Here is a 23,362-nt window from a genome sequence, read left to right as displayed (position 1 = left end):
ACAAGCAAAGATCTGGTACGGAGGGGGCGTGTCCACACCGTCCAGCTTCAAAGATCTGGTACGGAGGGGGAATGTGTCCACACTGTCCAGCTTCAAAGATCTGGTACGGAGGGGGCATGTCCACACTGTCCAGCTTTGCGGAGCTCAATTCTACTGCATCGTCATTTGGAGACCCTGCCTCAGATGTTGGAGGCTGGTCTTCAGTGTTTGCCTACTCCTCTCTCTCAGGCCCTGGGACGCTGCTCTCTTCACTGAGCACCAAGGGGTCATCCCCCGCTGTCACCAAAAGGGCTCCTTTACTCTCCATCGGCTTTACTTCTTTCTGGTCCAGGACCTCAGAGTCCCCGTCAGGCCTCTTGTCCTGAAGCTGTGACTTAAGAAATGCAGTTTCCTCCTGAGCTTCTTTCATTTCCACTAATAAAACTGGTGGCTTTTTATGTTTCTGAGAAATTATGTTCTCTGGGACATCTGGTCCACTTTCTTTGGCATAATTGCTCTTGCTGATCTTTTAAAATAGAAACGGAAGAAACACCAAGACCTTAACCAGCCAAATATTTCAGAAAACATTAAAAATAGCCACTACAAACTAGCACTTCTCAAACTTGCAACCTCCTGGTTCAAACTATTAAAATTTGTAAAACTCTGCATCTCCCACACTGAACGTATAGGATTCGGTCAGCTCCACTCTGAGCTCTTTCTAGTCAAAAGGTTCAAGGAAGTGTGGAATCAATTTTCTTTTTTTTTTTTTTTTTTTTTTTTTTTTTGTTTTTCGAGACAGGGTTTCTCTGTGGTTTTGGAGCCTCTCCTGGAACTAGCTCTTGTAGACCAGGCTGGTCTCGAACTCACAGAGATCCGCCTGCCTCTGCCTCCCAAGTGCTGGGATTAAAGGCGTGCGCCACCACCGCCCGGCTGGAATCAATTTTCTAGATATTTCTCATACCAAAAAAAAAAAATCTTCTTCTAAAAACTGGTTTTCAAAAAGCAGGCAATGAATTAAACACCCCGCCCCATACCAAGGAGTAAGCTATGAGATTTCTTTCCCTAATCAATTGACTGAAACAAGAGAGTTGTACAAGTAGAGTAAGCAACAACACTGACAAGTTGACCACCAAACAAGCAGATGCAGATGAGTTGCCAGGAGCAAAAAGCCCCAAACGAGCTCTGCTGGTCCTGGACATGGCATGATGGGTGGTGTGGCAATGAGACAGTCATCACAGATTCCTGGTTAGGCTACTCAGTCCATGCCATCTCCATGGAGGTTTGCTTGGGGAAGAAAACTAGTGAGTCTCATGAAATAGTTAATTAGTTTAGGGTCAGTAGTTAATTAGTTTAGGGTCAGTAAGAAACCCTGCCTTAAAAAACACAATGGAGAGAAACCAAGGAAGAAACCTGACAGTGATTTCTCTTCACACACACAGGCACGGGCACAGGCATGCACACACGCGCACACAGACACCATATACAGATGCACACAAACACGGGGGCTTGGGAGATGTGGAGGTGGCTCACTGGAAGCAGTTCTTGCTGAGGAAGCATGAGGACCTGAGTTTACATTCCCAGCACCTATGTAGATGCCAGGCATGGTAGCACCTGTCTATAATCACATCAATCTTCTTGAGTACTTTCTTGATAATTTATAATTTTTTTTGCTCTCTGCATGATTGAGATCATAGTTTATAGAGCTCAAAACTAGCCTCAGTACTGGACACAGGGAAACCCACTCTGTAACTTCTTCATGTTACATACTCATGTTTCCATCGTTACAGACAGGAGGGTCTACAGTAAAATCATCCCTGGCAGGGTTTAGTGTAACCAACTGCTTTTTGTTCCATCATCTAAGGGCATTTATTTCCTCTTTCATAGCTTCCTTTCATATCATCCTTCCATTTCCTTCCCTCACTCCCTACAATAGCTGGAGTTCAGTTTACTTCTGACTAAAGAATCAAGTCACTCCCCACCCCCAAGAGGACAGAGAACGGGAGCTTTGCTCTCTCTGGCCACTCCCCTCTTCTTCCTCCCTCTTCACTGACTTCTTTCTTCTCTGATTCTTTTCTAGTTCATCTCTGTGATTTTGAGGGACATTACCAGTTGGCTCTTCTATGCAATTTCTATGTTTTAAAATTCCTTTTCTTCACTACTGTTTGCTACTTATTTTCCGTTTCTTTGGTTTTTATTTTCTTTCTTTTTTTGTTTGATTTTTTGTTTGTTTGTTTCTTGAGACAGGGTTTCTCTGTGTAACAGCCCTAGCTGTCCTGGACCTAGCTCTTGTAGACCAGGCTGACCTCAAACTCACAGAGATCCACCTACCTCTGCATCCCAAGTACTGGGATTAGAGGCATGTGCTACCACTGCCCAGCTGTTTTTAATTTTCTTACTAGAAGCCCATCTTTTTTTAAAAAATCTGTGCTGATATTTTTTTAAAGCAACATTAGCTTGTTTCCACTAGAAATCACTGGCAGACCTTTAAGGTAATAATTTTAAGTATTCTCCTGAGCAAATAAAATCCAACTAGGTCCTTGGGCAGCTGAGGAGAGAGAGCCTGAAATGGCCCGATCCTATAGCCATACTAACGAATATCTTGCATATCACCATAGAACCTTCATCTGGCTATGGATGGTGATAGAGACAGAGACCCACATTGTAGCAATGGACTGAGATCCCAAGGTCCAAATGAGGAACAGAAGGAGGGAGAACATGAACAAGGAAGTCAAGACCATGAGGGGGGCACCTACCCACCAAGACGGTGGGACTGATCTATTAGGAGATCACCAAGGCCAGCTGGACTGGGACTGAAAATGCATGGGATAAAACTGGACTCACTAAATATGGCGGACGATGAGGGCTCCTGAGAAGTCAAGGACAATGGCACTGAGTTTTGACCCTACTGCATGTACTGGCTTTGTGGGAGCCTAGCCAGTTTGGATGCTCACCTTCCTAGACCTGGATGGAGGGAGGAGGACCTTGGACTGCCCACAGGGCAGGGAACCCTGACTGATCTTTGGACTGGAGAAGGAGGGGGAGGGGAGTGGGGTGTGGGGAGTGGGGGGAGGGGGAAGGAAAAGGGAGGCGGAAATTTTTAATTAAAAAAATTAATAAAAAAAGAAAGAAAAAAATAAAAACACAAATCAAATAAAAAAAAAACACTACCTAACAAAGTAAGCAGATTGTAAGCCAAATAAATAAAGGACTGAGTTCATTCCTTCTGTTGAATAAGCAGGAGACAAAACAGAATTACAAAGAGAAAAAGCAGATAACTTCTACCTTTCATCTCTTGAGAGGTTTGTCCTCATTTCATTATTGTCAAAATAACAAGAAATCAATTTCCAAAGTGTAGTAATGATGGAAACAAAGAATTTAATCAGAGGGCAAGGATGGCATGGCTCCATCACATGACACTAGAAATAAAACTTCTTGTGTGGAGTTGGTGTAGGAGTTCCTTCTGTTTGTGTGTTGCTTTCATTGGTTAATGAATAAAGAAAACTGCTTTGGCCTGATAGGGCAGAACTTAGGTAGGTGGAGAACACAGAACTGAATTCTGGGAGGAAAAAAAGCAGAGTAAGAGAGAAGCCATGGTTCCTCCAACTGAGACAGATGCCGCCGGTTAGCATCTTTACGGTAAGCCACGGCCACATGGAGATATACAGATGAATAGAAATGGATTAAATCAAAATGTGAGAGGTAGCCAATAAGAGGCTAGAGATAATGGGTCAAGCAATGATTTAATTAATACTATTTCTGTGTGATTATTTCAGGCCTAAGCTAGCCAGGTAGCTGTGATGAACAAGTGCCCCCCTTATAAGATATAGTACTCCGGAATGACTAAACTTTCTCATTAATATTGTGACAATCAATCACTATTTTATGAGATCTATGGATTCTGATGGGAAATCAGATCAGGGTTATAGCACTAATAATAAAAACCTAAAGACAGAAATTGGGGTTCAACCTGAAAAGCAGAAAAGCAGGCAACTCACTAAAGAAGTCTTACCTCTACCAAGGCTTGGCAGCCACAGACTAAGCCTCTCTCTCCTCTCACTTTTATGACCTATACTACTGGGATTAAATATGTGACTCCCTAGTACTCGGATTAAAGGTGTGAGGCACCACTACCTGAAATTGCTTGTGCATTGGTCTTGTGTAGTCCAGGGTAGCACTGAACTCTCAGAGATGTTTTGTCCTCTGAATCCCTAATCCTGGGGTGTGTGGGGGGAAGATGTGTTCCAACATTATTTGAACTTTAGTGGTTTAGCATGCCTCTGGTCTTCGGGCAAGATTTATTTATTAAAATATAAAAAATATACCTTTATATTGGTTCTTATGATACAATTATGATGAAGCTTCATCCTCTGAGGCCCACAGAGGTTCCTCGCATGGCCTTCGTTGCATTGGAAACAGAACATCTTATTACAGCATCTTGTGCCAGTAAGGGACCACATCTTTTAAATCTATCAGTCTAAGTTGAAAGCAAAAGGAATTGAATACTCTTGAGTACAGAGATGATGAGGATTGAAAAAACCAAATGTTGATACAGAATTAAAGGTCACAATTCTCAAGGCCATTAAAGAACCCTACATAACTAATCAAAACCAGTCTCCATAACCCAAGGAACCAGAAATCTTCCTGATTCTATCGTTTTCTTTCCCCTTATTTATTATTACCATTGAGGGTAAAAGGTCTTTGTCATGGGTTGAATTTGATATATCCTCTCCTGTCTCATATTCTTGATCCCTTGTGCCCCTTAGGCAGTCCTGTTTGAGTAATTAGGGAATTCAGGGATGTGTGGCCTGGTTGGAGGTGGGTTGGTCTTTAAAATCCCTGGGAAACTATTAATGCAGTGATAACCGTTGCCTCACACTCTCCTGTCAGGGCCAGAAGCTGAACCCAACACCAAGCCGAGCCTGGCAGTCAGAAAGCATAATACAAGACAACCTCTGCCTCTCGAAGTTGTATTTTGACATAGATTTGGGAGGAGCCATGAAAAGAACTAGAAAAGGGTGAAGGGTTTTGGCTAGCTGTGATTGGTCCACAGCTTGTATGACCTCACAAGAAGCCTCTTTGAGGAAAGACAGTCCCCAGCCCATATAAGGGACCAGCTTGGCCTGGACCTTGTCCCTTATACTGCAGTGAAGCTCTTTGTAGGCTACAAAGCAGTGGGACTCAGAATTTTGTTCTGAGAGCATTATTTATAAATATCCATCTTTAGAACTGAACACAGTGAGTTTGTTACCTGGGGCACTGAGGTGGAGGAGCAGTTGGTATTGCAATATAGACTTTGGTTTACTGTTTGTAGTTTTGGATTTACTTTGTGCATTTACTTCAGATTTTCTCTTTTTATTACCAACCATTTTCTACTACCTGCACATTTATCTTAGCCATTTTGTACATTGGTTTATTTCTAAACCTAAAGCTTTTGTCAGTACATATTAGCTTTAGAAAATAGTTTGACTATACCATGCACTTGGACTCAACTCAATAGCTTTGCTACTTCCCACAGCATTTCATTGGCCTTATGAATTCCCTTATGATTGTAAGACTCATCCTCTGGCACCATCCCACTCATAAAATAAAATATGAGTTTGGACATCTTGACGAACAACACATTTCCTAATGGCATCACAGTGTTTAGGACAGGGTACCATATGATTCCCATAACTGGGATTTAATAAAAAAGGACTGAGTGTCATGAATAAAGAAACAAGGAGGTCTGCAGCGGTCAGAGTCACTAGAGAATTTGAGGGTCTAGGTGAAAGCGATATTGACAAAGCCCATGTGTCCACTGTCCAGTGAATAACCACATCACTAACTCGGTTCAGCAGGCAGCGCACTGAGTCTGTTCTTGGTGTCACTGCTGTTCTCCTTATACTCAAATGTTCTCATTAAAGTTTATAAGACAGAGATTATAGCGCCGTCTCATATCTCTGAATTCCTGGTCTCAACAAGGGGGTGATATCTGGGAAAATTGTGAAACAGCTGGGTGGTAGAAACCAGAAGGAAAAAATGAGTCATTACAGGAAATGGAACCCAGAACAGTCATGCAAGCATGCTTGAGATCCACCTTTCCAAGTCTCCATTCATGCCTTCCCTGTGCATTGTGAGCCAGAGTATGAGTGTAGGACTTATGTATGGAACTGATGCTTCTTCTCAAAACTTTGGTCACGGCCAGGGAGAAAGAAATGCCATTCTGGGAGAGAGAAGGGGGAGAAATTCTTTGGTTCTGAATAGCATGAGTGCTTCCTTGCAATGACCTCACTGGATACATTGTGAGGTCTTGCACTCCCCACCCATAGAAGGCATTGGCCAGTCTGAGTCTTGTCCTCACTCTGCAGAGAAGGTGTTCACTTGTTGGCTTCAGGGAATTTGGACTCAGAATTTGGGACACGTTCACAAGGTTATTATTGATCACTTGGAAACAGACATGTTGATCTGATTAAACCAAAAGAGTTTATGATTCCTTCCTGAATTGTAGGTTTTTATCTATATCTTTTGAATAGTGTTCGAATTAATTGTGCTTTCAAAATAGTTTCTTGTTTTAAACCACACTTAATTCGCATGTTAAAAGAGCATGATACTTTGACATTTTTAAAATATTTTCTGATTTTAAGTCTTTGCTACTAGGAGATAATTTCAGAAAGTAAACCTCACTATGGTGTGCACTGTCAACACCCCCAGTATGATTACATTCTCCAAGCTTTGTTGAGCCCCACATGTCACCTATTCTCTTGATGACTTTCCTGAATAGCCATGTCCCATCTACCACAAAACAAAACCATGCCATCTCAATTAGAGACAGCCCACTACACTGCTATGTTCAATGAGGCCTACCACCTTTTAGATCCATCCATATGAATTTAAGGAAAAAATTGAATATCTGGAGTGGAGAGGTGATGATGTCTATCCTAGAGAGTTCTTAGAGAACGTACAGGCACAATGAAAAAGCCACTGAAGCAGTTCTGACCTCAAGTAGTCCAGACCCAAGTCCCTAGTCTAAGTCAGCTCAGAGTTCCTGAGTCTGACATTCTTCTAACTTGGGGCTTAGCTAAGAGTTGAAAAAAATCCTCAAGGTTTGATGTAAAAGGCCTTACAATTCCTCATGTGCCTGAATGCTTGGTCTCTAGTATGGAGTGCTGATTGGTTTGGGAAGTCATAAATCAATAAAGCACTAGAGAATCAAGAGGTATTAGGTGACTGGATGCAACAAGGGCTTGCCAAAGCCATAAAACCAGCTGCTTCAGCCGCATCTTCCCCAGGCCAAGTTCCCCATCTCCTCCATCTGCCATGCCTCCGCTGTACTCAGAAGGCATGAGACAAAGGAGTCCTTATGCCCCTTAAGTTGCATTCTGTTAAAGAAATGTTCACTGCCATGGTATAAATGATGCAGTCCCTATTATTAGACAGAGAAACTACCTTGAGTTACTCCTTGCTGTTACTGGTCCAACCTTGGCAGTTACATAACTTGTCCTTTGTGGGAAATGATAGGAATTTGTTCCTAAAGGACATTCAGTGGCCAGGGCTTCATCCTGAAGCTGCAGAGAAAGTCATGTTGGATAGAGAGCATTTGTATCTAGCATTGGTCCTGATGCACTTGGGGTTTCCCAGTCTCACAAACCTTGACATTGGGAGATTTCCTCTCTGTTGCCATGAGTTTCATGTTCTGTGCAATCTTGGAAGTCACGGAGTCACTGCTGGTGCTGAGACATTGATTTCTGCTTGTGCCCATTTAACTTTTTTCTAAATTTGGTCCCTTTTCTATAATTTTGTTTGGCCATGTAGTACTATAATTTCTTTGGGGGTTTGTTGTTTTATTTCAAACCTTAACTATGAAAAGTAGAAAATATGCCTCGAGACATGTATCCATACATATAGTGAGCATGGATCATTTTATATTGCAAAAACCCCTGGCATGTGCTTACTGCACTCCCCTTTTAAGAACCCACAAACACATCCACGACTCTAGTTAGACTCGGAACATCTCTGGAACTGGCACAGTACATCTGAAGCTGTGTCCATGTGTATTTCAGAAAACAACATTTCATTCGTCGTGGATGAACATGGACCCTTCCCGCTAAACTTGTCTGTTAACTGATGATCCGTTTTTGTGTGGACTAACCCCTAGTACTCCTTGTTGAACATACTGACAACATGAGGTATCCTTAATGTGTTATTGAACAGTGTTGAATAAGGAATCTCATTTCAGATGATGGGCAAAAAGACGTATTATACATTTTGACTGTGTGTATTAGAGAGTGCATGTAAGTGTGTCTGTGTCAGGGTTTGTGTTTGTGTGAGAGTGTGTAAACCCACAAATGTGCACAAATTTGTGTGTGTGTGCATTTATTGTTTTGGCATCAGAGTACTACTGCCATCTTAGAATGTTTAGAACAATCCTTTTGTCTCTGGTGAAGCAGATTGAGGATCATTGATCTCCATTGTATTAAAGACAGCAGGTATGTTTTTTTTATGCAGTCTTTGGGCCTGGGCTGTCCTTATACGGAGAGACTTATTCTCTTTCAATCTTGTACTCATATGGATCTTAGCACATTTCATAAGCTCCTGAATACATCATCATACCTAGGTGCAGCAGTGGGAGGCAGCTGCTGTTGCATTATTGGTTACTTCTTATATCTCTGTTTGTGGCGGCTTTGTGAATTTAGCAATCTCTTTAAGGATTGTCAACACAAAGTTTTCTCGCAGATCCTAGAGTTCCCATGGATCTTACTAATCTCTTTCCTGTCTCACATTGCAATAATACATGTCTTCCTTTGAGGGGTTCATGTCAAGGGTTGTCAGATTTGTTCATCCTTTCAAAGGACCAGCTCTTTGTTTCAACTGCCAAGTTATCTCTAGCTCTGTTCTTCCTTACACTTTCTCATGACAGTTTTGTGGTTGGAATGTTGTGCTTTGTTTGTTTGTTTTTTGCATCTTTGACCACTAAGATGCATCATTAGGATGCTTGTGAGACTTTTGATTTCTTGACACACAAACTGATAGTTATAAGTTTGTCTCCTAGTGCTGATTTTGCTTCTTTTTTTATTTCTAGCATCTTGTGGCAGAGCCATTCCCCACCAGAAAAGGTGGAGGACATAGCAGATGAAGTATCCTGTGTCAGTCTCACTGATGACAGTTTACAAGCATCCAGAAAATTAGCTTCGAAGTACTCCATTTCAAGTTTTGTAAACACAGCCTGCTCACTGACTCACATAGTGGCCAAAGAGAATTTTGACAAAACTGTGCCAAATAGATTTTATGAGACCTTAGCCAAAAACGACTTATTTTTTTAAGAAAAATCATATCTACAGGTGGAAAAGCAAATATCATCCGCAGGTCTGCTACTCCAAGAGGCTCACTCATCACCTCATCCTCCCTCGGTTTCCTTTGAGGAAGAGGTGGAGTGAGCTGGCCCTGCCAACATTCATGACAGAACCCGAAGAAAGGCCAGGAGGTAAATGAAAAAACTAGCAAGGGCTCCTCTAAGTCCAGCCCCCCTGATTTATACATCAGATCTTAACTTACCTGCGAATTCTGCCCCACAGGGTGCTGATATGAAGGCAGAAAATGCTTCAAAAAAGTCATCTGAGGCGGCTAAGATGGAGGACATCACTTATACTAACACACATGTAGATGTGTTCGAGTTCGAGGAAGACATCAACGAACAAAAAGATCTTGAAGGAGATGTTCCTGACGTCACACAGAACAACACCACCAGTTCCGACATCACCAGCCTGAACGCACGGGATATCCTTTATGCTGTATCCCCTCCATCCCCTTCCCAGCATGAAAACGACTATGAAATAGTCGAAGACATTATGAGTAGGGTGTTACCGTCAATATCTCCAGAAGAGCAGCTCCAGAAAGCACCCATAGCTGCCAACAAGCACACTAGAAGGGGCTGTAAGGGGGTGAGAGGGAAGATCAAGAAGCTGTTTGAAAGGATTTCTTGCTGCCTTCTACCCGAAGCAAGGAGTATACAACATCCAGGTAAGGGATAACAAGGACTGGGAAATGGAGTTCCGAGAAAATGATGTACTTGGACGACAAAATAGGCATTTGTATTTGATATGTTCTCTGCAAGGCACTTTGCCACAAGCAGGCGTCAGCCATTTGTAGGATATGAATGTTAAGGTATCTGGCCACCTAGAAGGAGCTTTCACACTGATTTCTGCTCATGAAGAGACTGGGGTGGTTGAGACCGAAGCAGACAGCAGAGTGTGTTGGCAGGGGTCTGGGGTGCAGGGAGACAGGAGGGAGGAGTCTTTGTAAAAGAGACAGCAGTTTAGGGAGGAAGAATCTTATGGAGAGCTCTGGTACCACAGAGCAGATTTTTCTTTTTTTCTCTTTCTTTTCTTGTTTTTCTCTACTTTCTACATTTGCTTCAACTTTTTTCTTTTTATTACCGACTATTTTCCACTATCTATCTATTGATCTTTGCCATTTTGTACATTGGTTTATTTCAAAACCTTAAAGCTGTTGTCAGTACATATTAGCTGTAAAATTAAAGCATTCAACAACTCAGCAGCTTTGTTACTTCCCACAGCATTTCCCTGGTCTGATCAATTCCCTTATCATTGTAAGACTCTTCACCTGCCACCATGCCACACGTGAGACAAAATATGGCTGGAAATCTTGAGGGAAAACACGTTTTCTAAGGCATCACCGTGTCCAAGACAGGCTACCATGCCTATGATTTCCATAATTGGGAGTTTAATAAAAAGGGACTGACTATCACGAGTATAGAAACCACGAGGTCTTCAGCAGCCAGAGTCACTAGAGAATTTGAGGGTCTAGGTGAAAGCGATATTGACGAAGCCCATGTGTTCACTGTCCAGTGAATAACACATCTCTCACTCAGGTCAGCAGAAAGCTCACTGAGTGCATTCTTGGTGTTACTGCTGTTTGCTTTAGAGTCAAAATGTTCTCCTAAAAATTCTAATAATAGAGGTCTAACACTGTCTCGTCATCTCTGAATTCCTGGTCACTACAGGGGGTGCTCTCTATCTGGGGAAACTGTGAAACAGCTGGGTTGTAGAACCCAGAAGGAGAAATTGGGTCATTACAGGAAATGGAACCCGGAACAGCCATGCAAGCATGCTTGAGATCCACATTCCCAGATCTCCATTCATGCCTTTCCTTTGCATTGTGAGCCAGAGTGTGAGTGGAGGACTTATGGAAGTGATGTTGTTTCTTCTCAAGGATTGGGCCACTGTCAGGAAGAAAGAAATGCAGTTCTGGGAGACACAAGGAAAAAAATTCTTTTTGTCCTGAAGAGCATGATTGCATAATTGCAATGACCTCACTGGACACATTGTGAGGTCTTGCAGACCCTGCCCATTGAAGGCACTGGCCTGTCTGAGTCTTGCCTTACATTGCAGTGAAGGTGTTGCATTGTTAGCTTTAGGGAATTTGGATTCAGAATTTGCATCAAGTTCACATGGTAATTTTTGATCACTTGGAAACAGACATGTTGATCTGATTTGACCAAAAGAGTTTGTGTTTCTTTCCTGAATTGTTGGTTTTTATCTTTTGAATGGTGTTTGAATTAATTTGTTCTTTCAAATTAGTTTTTGTTTTAAACCACCTCTATTTTTTTTCTCTTAAGTGAGCATGATTCTTTGACATCTTTAAAATATTCTTTTCTGATTTGAAGTCTTCACTAGTAGGAGATAATTGCAGAAAGTAAGCCTCACTATGGTGTGCACTGTCAACACCCCCAGTATGATTACATTCTCCAAGCTTTGTTGAGACCCACATGTCACCTATTCTCTTGATGACCTTCCTGAATAGCCATGTCCCATCAACCACAAAACAAAACCATGCCATCTCAATTAGAGACAACACACCACACTGCTATGTTCAATGAGGCCTACCACCTTTTAGATACATCTATATTAGTTTAAGAAAAAAAATTGAATATCTGGAGTGGAGAGGTGATGATGTCTATCCTAGAGAGTTCTTAGAGAACTTATAGACACTGTAAAAAAGCCACTGAAGCAGTTCTGACCTCAAGTAGTCCAGACCTAAGTCCCTAGTCTAGGTCAACTCAGAGTTTATGATTCTGTCCTTCTTCTGACTATGGTACTTACCCAAGCCTGGGAAAAACAGTCCTCAAGGTTTGATGTGAAATGCCTCACACTTCCATATGTGCCTGAATGCTTGGTCTCTAGGATGTGATGGAGGAAGATCATTGGTTAAATAATAAAGTAACTGCTTGGCCCTCATAGGTTAGAACATAGGTGGGTGGAGTAAACAGAACAGAATGCTGGGAGGAAGAGGAAGTGAGCTCAGATGCCATTTCCTCTCCTCTCTGGGGCAGACGCCATGCCGCTGTGCTCCAGAGCAGATGCGATGAAGCTCCGACCCAGGATGGACAGAGGCTAGAATCTTCCCGATAAGTGCACCTTGGGGTGCTACACACATGAATAGAAATGGGCCAGGCAGTGTTTAATAGAATACAGTTTGTGTGTCGTTATTTTTGGGCATGAACTAGCCAGGCAACCAGGAGCTGGGGCGGCAGGAACACAGCCCGCAGCTCCTACTACAAGGATGGAGTGCTGATTGCTTTGGGAAGACAGAAAACCTTAAAGTACTGGAGAGCAGCAGGAGGATTCAGCAAGGGCCTGCCAAAACCACGAACCAGCTGCTTCAGCCTCATCTTCCCCAGGCCAACTTCCCCATCTCCTCCATCTGCCATGCCTCCGCTATACTCAGAGGGCATGAGACAAGGGAGTCCTTATGCCACTTAAGTTGCATTCTGTTAAGGAAATGTTCACTGCCATGGTATAAATGATGCAGTCCCTATTATTAGACAGAGAAACTACCTTGGGTTACTCCTTGCTGTTACTGGTCCAACCTTGGCAGTTACATAACTTGTCCTCTGTGGGAAATGATAGGAATTTGTTCCTAAAGGACATTCAGTGGCCTGGGCTTCATCCTGAAGCTGCAGCGAAAGTCATGTTGGATAGAGAGCATTTGTATCTAGCATTGGTCCTGATACACTTGGGATTTCCCAGTCTCACGGACCTTGACATTGGGAGATTTCCTCTCTGTTGCCATGAGTTTCATGTTCTGTGCAATCTTGGAAGTCACGGAGTCACTGCTGGTGCTGAGACATTGATTTCTGCTTGTGCCCATTTGACTTTTTTCTAAATTTGGTCCCTTCTCTATAATTTTGTTTGGCCATGTGGTACTATAATTTCTTTGGGGGTTTGTTGTTTTATTTCAAACCTTAACTATGAAAAGTAGAAAATATGCCTTGAGACATGTATCCATACAAATAGTGAGCATGGATCATTTTATATTGCAAAAGCCCCCAGCATGTGCTTACTGCACTCCCCTTTTAAGAACCCACAAACACATCCACGGCTCTAGTTAGGCTCAGGATATCACTGGAACTTGCACAGTACATCTGATGCTGTGTCCATGTGTATTTCAGAAAACTACAACATTTCATTCTTCATGGAAGAGCATGGACTCTTCCCGCTAAACTTGTCTGTTAACTGATGATCCGTTTTTGTGTGGACTAACCCCTAGTACTCCTTGCTGAAGCCCAGAGAACATGAGATATCTCTAATATGTTCTTAAACAGTGTTGAACAGGGAATCTTATTTCAGATGATGGACATCAAGAATATTACATTATACATTTTGTGAGTGTGTGTAGTAGTGTGTGTGTCTGTGTATCTGTGTGTGTTTGCACCCTCAAATGTGTGTGTGTGTGTGTATGTGTGCATTCATTGTTTTGGCATCAGGGTACTTCTGCCATCTTAGAATGTTTAGAATGATCTTTTTTTGTCTCTGGTGTAGCAGCTTGAGGATCATTGATCTCCACTGTATTAAAGACAGCAGGTATGTTCCTTTATGCAAACTTTGGTCCTAGGCTGTCCTTATATGGAGAGACTTCTTATTTTTCAATCTTGTACTCATATGGATCTTAGCACATTTCATGAGCTCCTCAATTCATCATCATACCCAGGTGCAGCAGTGGGAAGACAGCTGGTGGAGCATATTTGGTAACCTCTTATATCTCTTTCTGTGTCTGTTCCATGAATTTAGCAATAACTTTCTTTGAGGATTGTCAACACTTTGGAGAAAAAGGTTTTCTCATAGCTCCTAGAGTTTCCATGGATCTTACTAAGCTCTTTCCTGTCTCACATTTCAACAATATGTGTCTTCCTTTGGGGGGGTTTCATGTCAAGGGTTGTCAGATTTGTTCATCCTTTCAAAGGACCAGCTCTTTGTTTCAACTGCCAAGTTATTTCTAGCTCTGTTCTTTCTTACCCTTTCTCGTAACAGTTTTGAGGTTAGAATGTTGTGCTTTGTTTGTTTGTTTTTTGCATCTTTGACCACCAAGATGCATTATTAGGATGCTTGCGAGACTTTTGATTTCTTGATGTACAAACTGATAGTCATAACTTTGTCTCCTAGTGCTGATTTTGCTGTTTTTTTTTTTTTTTTTATTTCTAGCATCTTGTGGCAGAGCCATTCCCCACCAGAAAAGGTGGAGGACATAGCAGATGAAGTATCCTGTGTCAGTCTCACTGATGACAGTTTACAAGCATCCAGAAAATTAGCTTCGAAGTACTCCATTTCAAGTTTTGTAAACACAGCCTGCTCACTGACTCACATAGTGGCCGAAGAGAATTTTGACAAAACTGTGCCAAATAGATTTTATGAGACCTTAGCCAAAAACGACTTACTTTTTAAGAAAAATCATATCTACAGGTGGAAAAGCAAATATCATCCACAGGTCTGCTACTCCAGGAGGCTTTCACATCGACTCACCCTCCCTCGGTTTCCTTTGAGGAGGAGGTGGAGTGAGCTGGCCCTGCCAACATTCATGACAGAACCCGAAGTAAAGAAAGGCCAGGAGGTAAATGAAAAAACTAGCAAGGGCTTCTCTAAGTCCAGCTCCCCTGATTTATACATCAGATCTTAACTCACCTGTGAATTCTGCCCCACAGGGTGCTGATACAAAGGCATTACAGACACCCGAGTCAGCAGAAAATGCTGCAAACTTAACATCTGAGGGGACACATGAGGAGGCTAAGGTGAAGGCCAACAGAAACCTTTTTCGAAGGTTTTTCTGCTGCCTGTGCATGCCAAGGACAAAAGAGAGAACATCCAGGTAAGGAACAGCAAAGAATGGAAAGTGCAGTGTTAGGAAATGGAGTGGGTGAAGCCAGTTAATCACATATGATTTGAGCTGACTTTTCGAAGGCACTTTGCCATGGGCAGGCTTCAGCCATTTACAGGACCTAAACATTAAGGTGTCTGGAACCCCAAAAGGAGCTTTCACACTGAATCCTATTCATGAGGAGACTAGCATAGCTGAGACAGAAGCAGAGGTTGCTGGCAGGGCTTGCGGATGCAGGGAAACTGGAGGGAGGAGAGCTTTCAAAGGGACGACAGTTTAGGAAGGGAAGAAGAAGTCTGTGGAGAACTCTGGTTCCTCAGATCAGCTTTTTGCTAAGTCTTTCTATGTTAATGTCACTAAAACAGTCCTTTGTTTCTCTCTTTTCAAGGGCTGATGATGCGGCCCTAACCCAGGTCTGTGTTCGGCCTGGTTGGGGCATAACAGCTTCTGGAGCAAGCCAGGCCAGAACATGAAAGGAGGTGTGCCCCAAACCTCTACCTGATAGACAGCTCCAGCCACCAGGGCATGAGCTCTGTACCCCTCCTCTCCTACTGGGTGCAAGGGTGAACTTCATTGGTCCCCAGAAGAAGTAGCTGGACAGAGAAGCCTGTCACATCATCATGGGCGAGGCATCCATCCCGCTCCGAGTCCACATGAGAAAAATTAAGTGTCCCAGATGACTCTGGGTCCCCATCTCCTTCTCCCCTCACTTCCATCAACAGAATCAATGAGCACATGGAAAGAAGTGCTTGCACGCTTTCCTCTTAGGTGGTAAGGAGGCACAGGAAGAGGAGGGGAGGAGGAGTGGGGCAAGTGGAACATGTCAAGGGATAAAAGCAGTGAGAGAGGGCAGAAGAAAGGGCTTGCGTCTGGATGGGGAGGAGGTGATTTATCCAGAGGAAATTCCATTCTGAGAGCAGAAAAGTAAGGGATGAATGTGTGGTGGTGACAGGGGCCACAACCAAGAAGGAGAGGAGCAGAATTCCCTGAAGAGGAGGTTAGGAGCGAATGGTGCATGGGTACCCCGAGAAGACGACCCTATCTTCCTCATGGGTTCCAGCTTGCTCCAAGCTGCAGCAGGTGAGTGCTGCCTGAGAAATCTGCTCTCCTCCTAAGGTGCTCAGCAGGGTGTGGCTGCAGAGAAGAGAAGTCACGTGTTTTCAGGAGCCTCTTCCTCTTTCTGCTTGACTGAGGATTGGATTGATCTGGTGACATCTGCTTATGTTCAAGCCTTCATCTTTCATGCTCCAAGGTGCTGTTGTCCCATCCAATGATTATTCAGACAGATAAATCTGATGTCCCCATGGGGGATTCCTTGACTTTGAGTAAACAGCAAGATAGGTGTTTGTACTGGAAATGGGTAAATAGTGCTTAAAAGGACTGGGAAACATTACTGCCCAGAAAAAGTCAACAAACTTGGAACATCTTTGAGCCCAGGGCCATCATCAGGCTTTAGTTTAGAAGGAAACCTGATTGACAAGGAGCTGCAGATGACGGCCAGTGGTATTGTGTGCAGCCTTGTTGAGTGGGCTGCCTGCAGTCTTCTCCTGCCCACCATACATATAGGGAGCATCTTCCTGGGTCACCAGGGGCAAGCCAGCTGACAAGCTTTTCAGGGGTCTAATCTTGAGATCAGTCAGGTCTAGTGAATTTGTGTCCAATGTCTCCTTGTGGTAGATGATGAGTTTCTGTATTGTGGCCTTGATGTACACCAACCATCCCAATTGAGTGCTCTCCTCTGCAGAGGCTGATAGTCCTGTCCTGGTCAATGGGAGTATGGTTCTTTATGACAGCTTGTCAATTGTCTGGAATCCACTTCATTTGCTACATCATGTAAATGGAATCTTGACCGAGTCCTATATGGTGCCTTGCTCACCCTAGTCATAATGATAGTATTAGTATATCAGTCATCATTTTATTCTAATAATTCCTGCCATTATATGTTACTTGATGTTTTTATTATACCCTTGAACATTCTTTGTTTTATTGCTTTGATTATATTGTGCCAAGTATGATTTGTTCAATGATCTGGTCAATTTGAGTTCTGTATGCTTCTTTTACCTTAATAGGAAGCTCAATCTTTAGGTTAGGGAAGTTTTCTTCTACGATTTTATTGGAAATAGTTCCTGTTTCTTTGACCTTGCTTTCTTCTCCTTCTATTCCCCTTAATCATGGATTTGGCCTTTACATAATATCCCAATTTTTCTGGTGCTTTGTGCTTGAAATTTTATTAGATTTAACATTGTTATTGACTGGGAAATCCATTTTCTTCTATGTTGTCTTCAATGTCTGAGATGTTTGCTTATATTCTGTCAGTAAGTCTTACCTCCAGTCCCTTACACTTCTGTTTCCAGTTCAACCTTGGTTCCACTTGTCTTTATTGATTCTGTTTTCACGTGTAGCCTTGACCTGTCTTCTTCATTCAAATCCATTGTTTGTGTTCCAAAGATTTCATTAACACATTCATTCGTGTCCTCCTAAGGTCCTTGACCATTTTCATAATAGCTATTTTGAAGTCCTTGTTCTGTGTGTCAGCTGTATTGCCTTGCTCGGGAACTACTGAAGTCCTACTGATGAGCTCTAGTGGAGACACACTGTTGGGGCTGTTTTGATTCTGTCCTCATGCTGACATCCAGACATGTGGGCTTAGAAGGATTTCACTTTCAGTAGTTGATATCTGGTCTTGCCTGTCTGTTGGGTAGGTTTTTCCTTCCTTAGTTTGTGTTGCTCTCTCAGGATTTTTGGAGGGGGTGCAGTGGCTGTGGTAGCCTATAGAGAGTGGCCACTGGTGGTTCCAGGTGGGCAGTGTTTCTAGTATTGGGAGATTGCAGCAAAGAGTAGGATGAGCTAGACTGGCAAGTGTCTCAGCAGATACACAAGGAGGGAGAAAAGGTTGGTCAGCCATCTGGGTCTCTAAAGTCCCCAGGGAGTTGGAGAAAGGGTGAAATCTCTTCCCTATCCAGCACGTGGTCTGGTACAGGGTTAGGGAAGAGACCGAGTGTTTGAAAATGGAGGACAGAAGGAGAGAGAAGATTGCCTATTTGCTTCCATGGTCAGCATGGCCAGAAGGGCTGCAGTGACAGACTGTCTCCAGTGAAGGTGACCAAGACAAAGGGATGGGATGAAGAGAAGGCTGAGAGAGAGGATTTGTTTACCCTCCCAGGAATAGGGACAGAAAAAAGGAGAGTCCAGAAGAGGTGGCCTGCTGAGAATAAGACTGGAGAACTGGGATTGGAGGATGGGAAGGAGATTGAAGTTCACCTACCTGATTTCCTGCTCAGCACAGCAAGTGTGTCCAGGAACATAGTGTCTCTGGTGTTGCTGACTGAGATAAAGTGATGGGAATTGGGTACAGTGGTGTAGGAGAAGAATGATGGATTTGAAATTTGTACATCGACTAGCGAAACATGCAGACACTGGAAGTGAGTGCAGGAATCTCATAAATGAGTGTCTGATCATGTATGGGGCAGACTATTGTATAGGCAAAAAGTGGAGGCTGTAGTGCAGTAAATTCATTTGATAGTTACTGGAATATGTTCCCTTAATAATGAATGCTGTGAGGAACCCCAAATATATATCTTCATGGTAAATCACATACCAATGAAATAATCTGATGGCATTCTCTGTGGGAGAGTTAACAATGTATTATTTCCTTTGATTTTTGTAAGAGTGTTAAAGATTTCTTCTGGATGTGGCAATCTTTTCAGAAGATCAAAGGATATGATCTAGTAGAATCCAACTGGATTCTGAGGGCTGTGTGCTGTGACTGATGATCCTGTTAGAGCTCACCCTGTGCTCACTGAGGAGACTCAGCAGTGCTGTCCTTCTGTCCTGTCAGAGCCCAGGGTGAAAGGAGTCTGCCAGAGCTAGTGATTACTGCTAGGACTCCCCAAAACTGAAAGCCCACCTAGCTCCTCCTCAGGCTGCCATGGCAGTTGAGCTTCAGCGCAGGGCTCACAAGGGTCTTGGCAGCCTCAGTGGAAACATACCCAAAGGAAGAGCCACTTCTCTGCAGGGAAAGGAGGCCTGGGACAACCTAGACTCCCTGAGGAGAACTTTGGTCTTCAACTGCTTCTTTCTCACTGCAGGGCAGGGACAGGCCTAAGCGCTCTGCTGTCACCCCGGCCATATCTGCATCTTAAGCACAGATCACTACTACACTTCACCACAGCATCTCATCTACCATCTGTTCGTCTCTATCACTGCAAGGATCCTTTCCCAGGCCATCCCGCCCTCTGCTTCTAGGCTAACATTGCCTGCACCTTGATCATGGAAATCAGTTCCATTGTCCCTAGGGTACAATGAGGCAAAAAAGTCAGATATCTATTCCTCATATCTCCTTGGATACCCCTATGAGTCAATAATAGTCAATCCTATAAGAAATATTAAATGATCATTTTTCTTGTCAAATACTATAAAACAAATGCTGTTTTTCCTTCAACCCTGAACACTCCTGAGCCTTTTAGACTTTCTTCCTCCATTCCCAATGTCCCATTCTAAATGCCCACTTCTCTTCAAGTGTTAGACACGTTCTTCCAGACAGATGGAATCAGTTTCCTTTCCTTTTTTAAAAAAGAAAACGGAATATCTATACATCCAGTGAGCTCCTCTTCTCTCTGCCTTCTTCACTGTTCATAATTCTTTTCCAAACTAGCTCTAGCTGTGCATACACTGTGCAGCTGGACCTCAGCTCACGCAAACAACCACTTTCCTTCCTTTGGTCATGGATAATAGTGTTAACAGGGATAAAAAGTACAGCTTACTCTCCAGGTATGCTTGCTCTGCCACTTCTGTGAGCATCTACTCTCCTCATTAGAAGTTGCATTGTTAAGATGCTTTAGTAGGAGTGGTGGTCTCTTTCTTTGTGTTCTCAAGATCACTTCCAACAGACTCCAGCTCTTTCTATGAATCTAACTATGCATGAGGTAATATAGGCACCACGCATACCTTTGAGTTGTGGCCTGATGGCGGACCTGGATCAAGTCTGGCACAGGTGAGTTTCTCAAGATGATAGGGACAAGTGAAGCAGTGCAGGATACTCAACCTTCTGGGCCTCGATCCATCTCCACATCTGCAACAGTATCTGTCTACACTGCTGCCTTTGTACACAGCTTCTGCTTACAGTGTCTTTTATTCATTCACATTCAGTGATTCTAAATGATCATAAAATGCAAATAAAACAGACATCAAGGTTATGATTGGTTTACTAATCCAAGTACTTCCCATTGAACCTATTGTTTAAAGGGAACCCAAAGTTGGCATTGTTCTCTTAAATATAGAAATATCAGCCTGTGCTTGGTGCATTTTACTAACAGAAAACAATTCTGGAAAGCTCTATGCCTGAATACACTCCTGTTTCCACATTATCATGTGTCATATGGTTAATATATAACTAACCCCTAAGTGGGCCCTCGAACCTGCTTCATTTCCTAAATCACGGTCTACGACCCATCTTGTACCCTGCACCATCTGCTCTTTTTGCAACTTCTACTTACTGCACCACTGCTGCACCTTCAAGATCTGTCCCATTTCAGCCGTTCCCTGGTTCTCAGCTGTTGGACTGTATCAGCCTCAGGCAAATGCATTCTTCAAGGCCCCTTCTGCGTAAGTTCAGCCCATTACATCTATCAGAGTAGGGTGTCTAATGTCAGAAGAAACAACAGGCAGCAATTTGGTTAAATATCTCTTGAACACATTAACACGTTTGCCTGAAAGCCACACATGACGTCTTGGCATATTGCCTGGTTCTGCACTCTGCCTGTCAGCTGCAGACCCTGTGTTGGTATTTGATCTGCATTCTAGGCCATGCTGTGTCATCTCCTGTGACGTTTATCAAGGCCTGCTTCACTATATGAACCCCCTTTCACACACAGCATCCTGAACAAGTGCCTTCTCCTCTAAAATAAAGACAGATCTAATCATCCTTGATCCATTAAAGGCAACAGAATTGTTCGTATTGTCAGACTCATTTGTCTCTGTTCAGGGTTTGTCCTCCTCAGCTCCTGGGTGGGTCCCAAGCTCTCCTGTGCTGACTGCCATGTGCTGTCCCTGTCCACATTCATCAGGAAACGCACCAGCGATGGCTCCACTGGGACACATCGCCACGCCCCCTGTAGTTTTCCTTCCATGCGTCTGAAATGTAAGTCTGAAACCCACAGCAGCACTGATACAGTGAACGACTGTGGAAGTGAGGCTGCTCTGGGACTTACAGGAGTGTGCTGAGTCTCTCTCTGGAGTTTCTGCGGGACAGGTGCCCACGTGCGGTGACCCTAACAGACATGGGGCCCATGGCTGACTGAGTCCTCCACTGTGAGGAATCAGCAGCTGCTCGCTCTCCTGTGGATCTCAAAGAGGTCTTTGCACACAGGCCTGGGTGTTTTACCGTCTACTTTATATTCCACAGAGAAAGTAATTCACTTCACCTGGCTTGCTCTTTCAGGAGCCCACACTGAAACAACCACTAGGAGGAGCTAATGAGAACTCATTTGCTTGACTCGCACCTCTTCTCCTATGGGATCCAGATGATGAGATGAGACAGCCCAGACAGAAGACCCTGGTCTAAGAAGAAGGTGTGCTGTGCCTGCCATTGCTTGGACTCCCTCATCTTCATTTTTCCATCTCAATGTACAGGTACGGACAGGCCCAAGAGTCCTGGGGAGAACTCCTAAACTCAGTCAGTCCCTTCTGGTTCAGATCCCCAAAATGCTGTACCTCAACTCTGCTGTTCCCTGTGGTTTCTGCTTTGGCAGGTTCCTTTTCTCGGACTATATTGACAGAAACACCCTCCTCCTCTGTGCCACTTGGATCAACAGCCAGACTCACTTGCGCCCTGAGGAGTGGCATCGGCATTGGCGATAACAACATTTACTGGTACCAGCAGATGCAGGGCAGCCCTCCCAGGGTTTTCCTGTGCTACTGCAAAGACTCAAACAAGTCACTGGGGCCTAGAATCTCCATTACATTCTCTGGATCCAGAGAAGCCTCAAAAATATGTTGCAAATTTGCACATCTCTAAACTATAGATGGAAGAATGAAGCTCAGTACTGCTGTATTATCTGGGAAAATAGTGTTTCCCACAGTGATACAGGCAGATGGGGAAGTAGCCATCAATAGTAGCTTCTGCTAAAAAACAAATCAGTTCTGGTAGAGTGCATGTAGCGGCCACAGGGAAGGGAGCAAGGAGGCTCCGCCAACATTGCCTGCCACAGCACCAGTTCTGAACATTGCAGAGGCCCATGGTATTGGTTTTGATCACCCAGAAAGATGCCCCCACCACATGGAGGGCAAACTGCATGCAAGCATCCAGAAGGGCGACTACCACGAGGCACACGAGATGTACCTGATGCTCTTCTTCAGATACATGTCCAGAAACAAAGCAGTCAGAATCCTGAGACCTCAAATACTCAGGAGTATTTCTCTTCTTCGGTCATGACCAGCAGAGCAGTCCAGGCTGACCTGACCATGCCGGTCCTCGAATCCCTGGGGAAGGTAACGGTGTATATAGCTAATGAACTGTTAGAGAACTGTAGAGCCAACTACAGTGTTCAGTTTGACGGATCTAAATTCACAAGAGCAAGTAGTGTTGGTGGCCAGAGCTCTGAAGTGGTCCAGTGGAGGATCTGGGAAACTGGGCCATCCCAGCTTCCACCAGCCCCTCATGCTGTGGGGTCTGCAACACTACTGTAAGTCTCGGTATTACTTCCTGCCCTCCACTGAGGGCAAGGGCTGTACCAACATGGCAGACAGGTACTCCACAGCACAGGCTTCTGAAGCGGGTGGGTGAGTTCATGGCCCAGGCTGTGTACAACTGTTTCTCTGTTTGAAAAACAAGAAAGGTGCCCAGGTGGTCTTTACAAGGTGCACACAGAAGGTCCCGTCCATCGAGGGGACCTTCTTTCAATCCTTGCTCAACTTCATCTGGTTTCTGCCGCTGGCTGTGGACAAGCTGACTGTGTTCACAGTGAGCACTGCCTGCTTCCCTACATGGGGACCCCATGTACAAAGTGTACCTGGACAGGGGAGCTGCCAAAGCAGACCTCCTCCAGAGAGGGCAACCTGGGAACAAGCTGAGCAGCCTCGTGGACTCCTCAGAACAGGAGGATGGGGACGAGTGCTAGGATGGCAGAAGCCTCATCAGCCTGCACGGAAGCTGCCTGGCCAGCATGGAGATGCCCATGACCAGCACCACTGGGATGGACTCAGTGCCAGGCTGGGCATGAGGCCCCTTACACAGTAG

General features: G+C 43.9%; 1 pseudogene; it reads left to right on the top strand.

The window, feature by feature from the left end:
* Positions 1-22,402: 22,402 nt before the first annotated feature.
* LOC130871327 (Golgi to ER traffic protein 4 homolog) lies at positions 22,403-23,362 on the top strand (annotated as a pseudogene).

The sequence above is a fragment of the Chionomys nivalis genome, chromosome 3, assembly GCF_950005125.1.
Source record: "Chionomys nivalis chromosome 3, mChiNiv1.1, whole genome shotgun sequence".
Classification (NCBI taxonomy): Eukaryota; Metazoa; Chordata; class Mammalia; order Rodentia; family Cricetidae; genus Chionomys; species Chionomys nivalis.
This window is presented reverse-complemented; position numbering and strand designations above follow the sequence as displayed.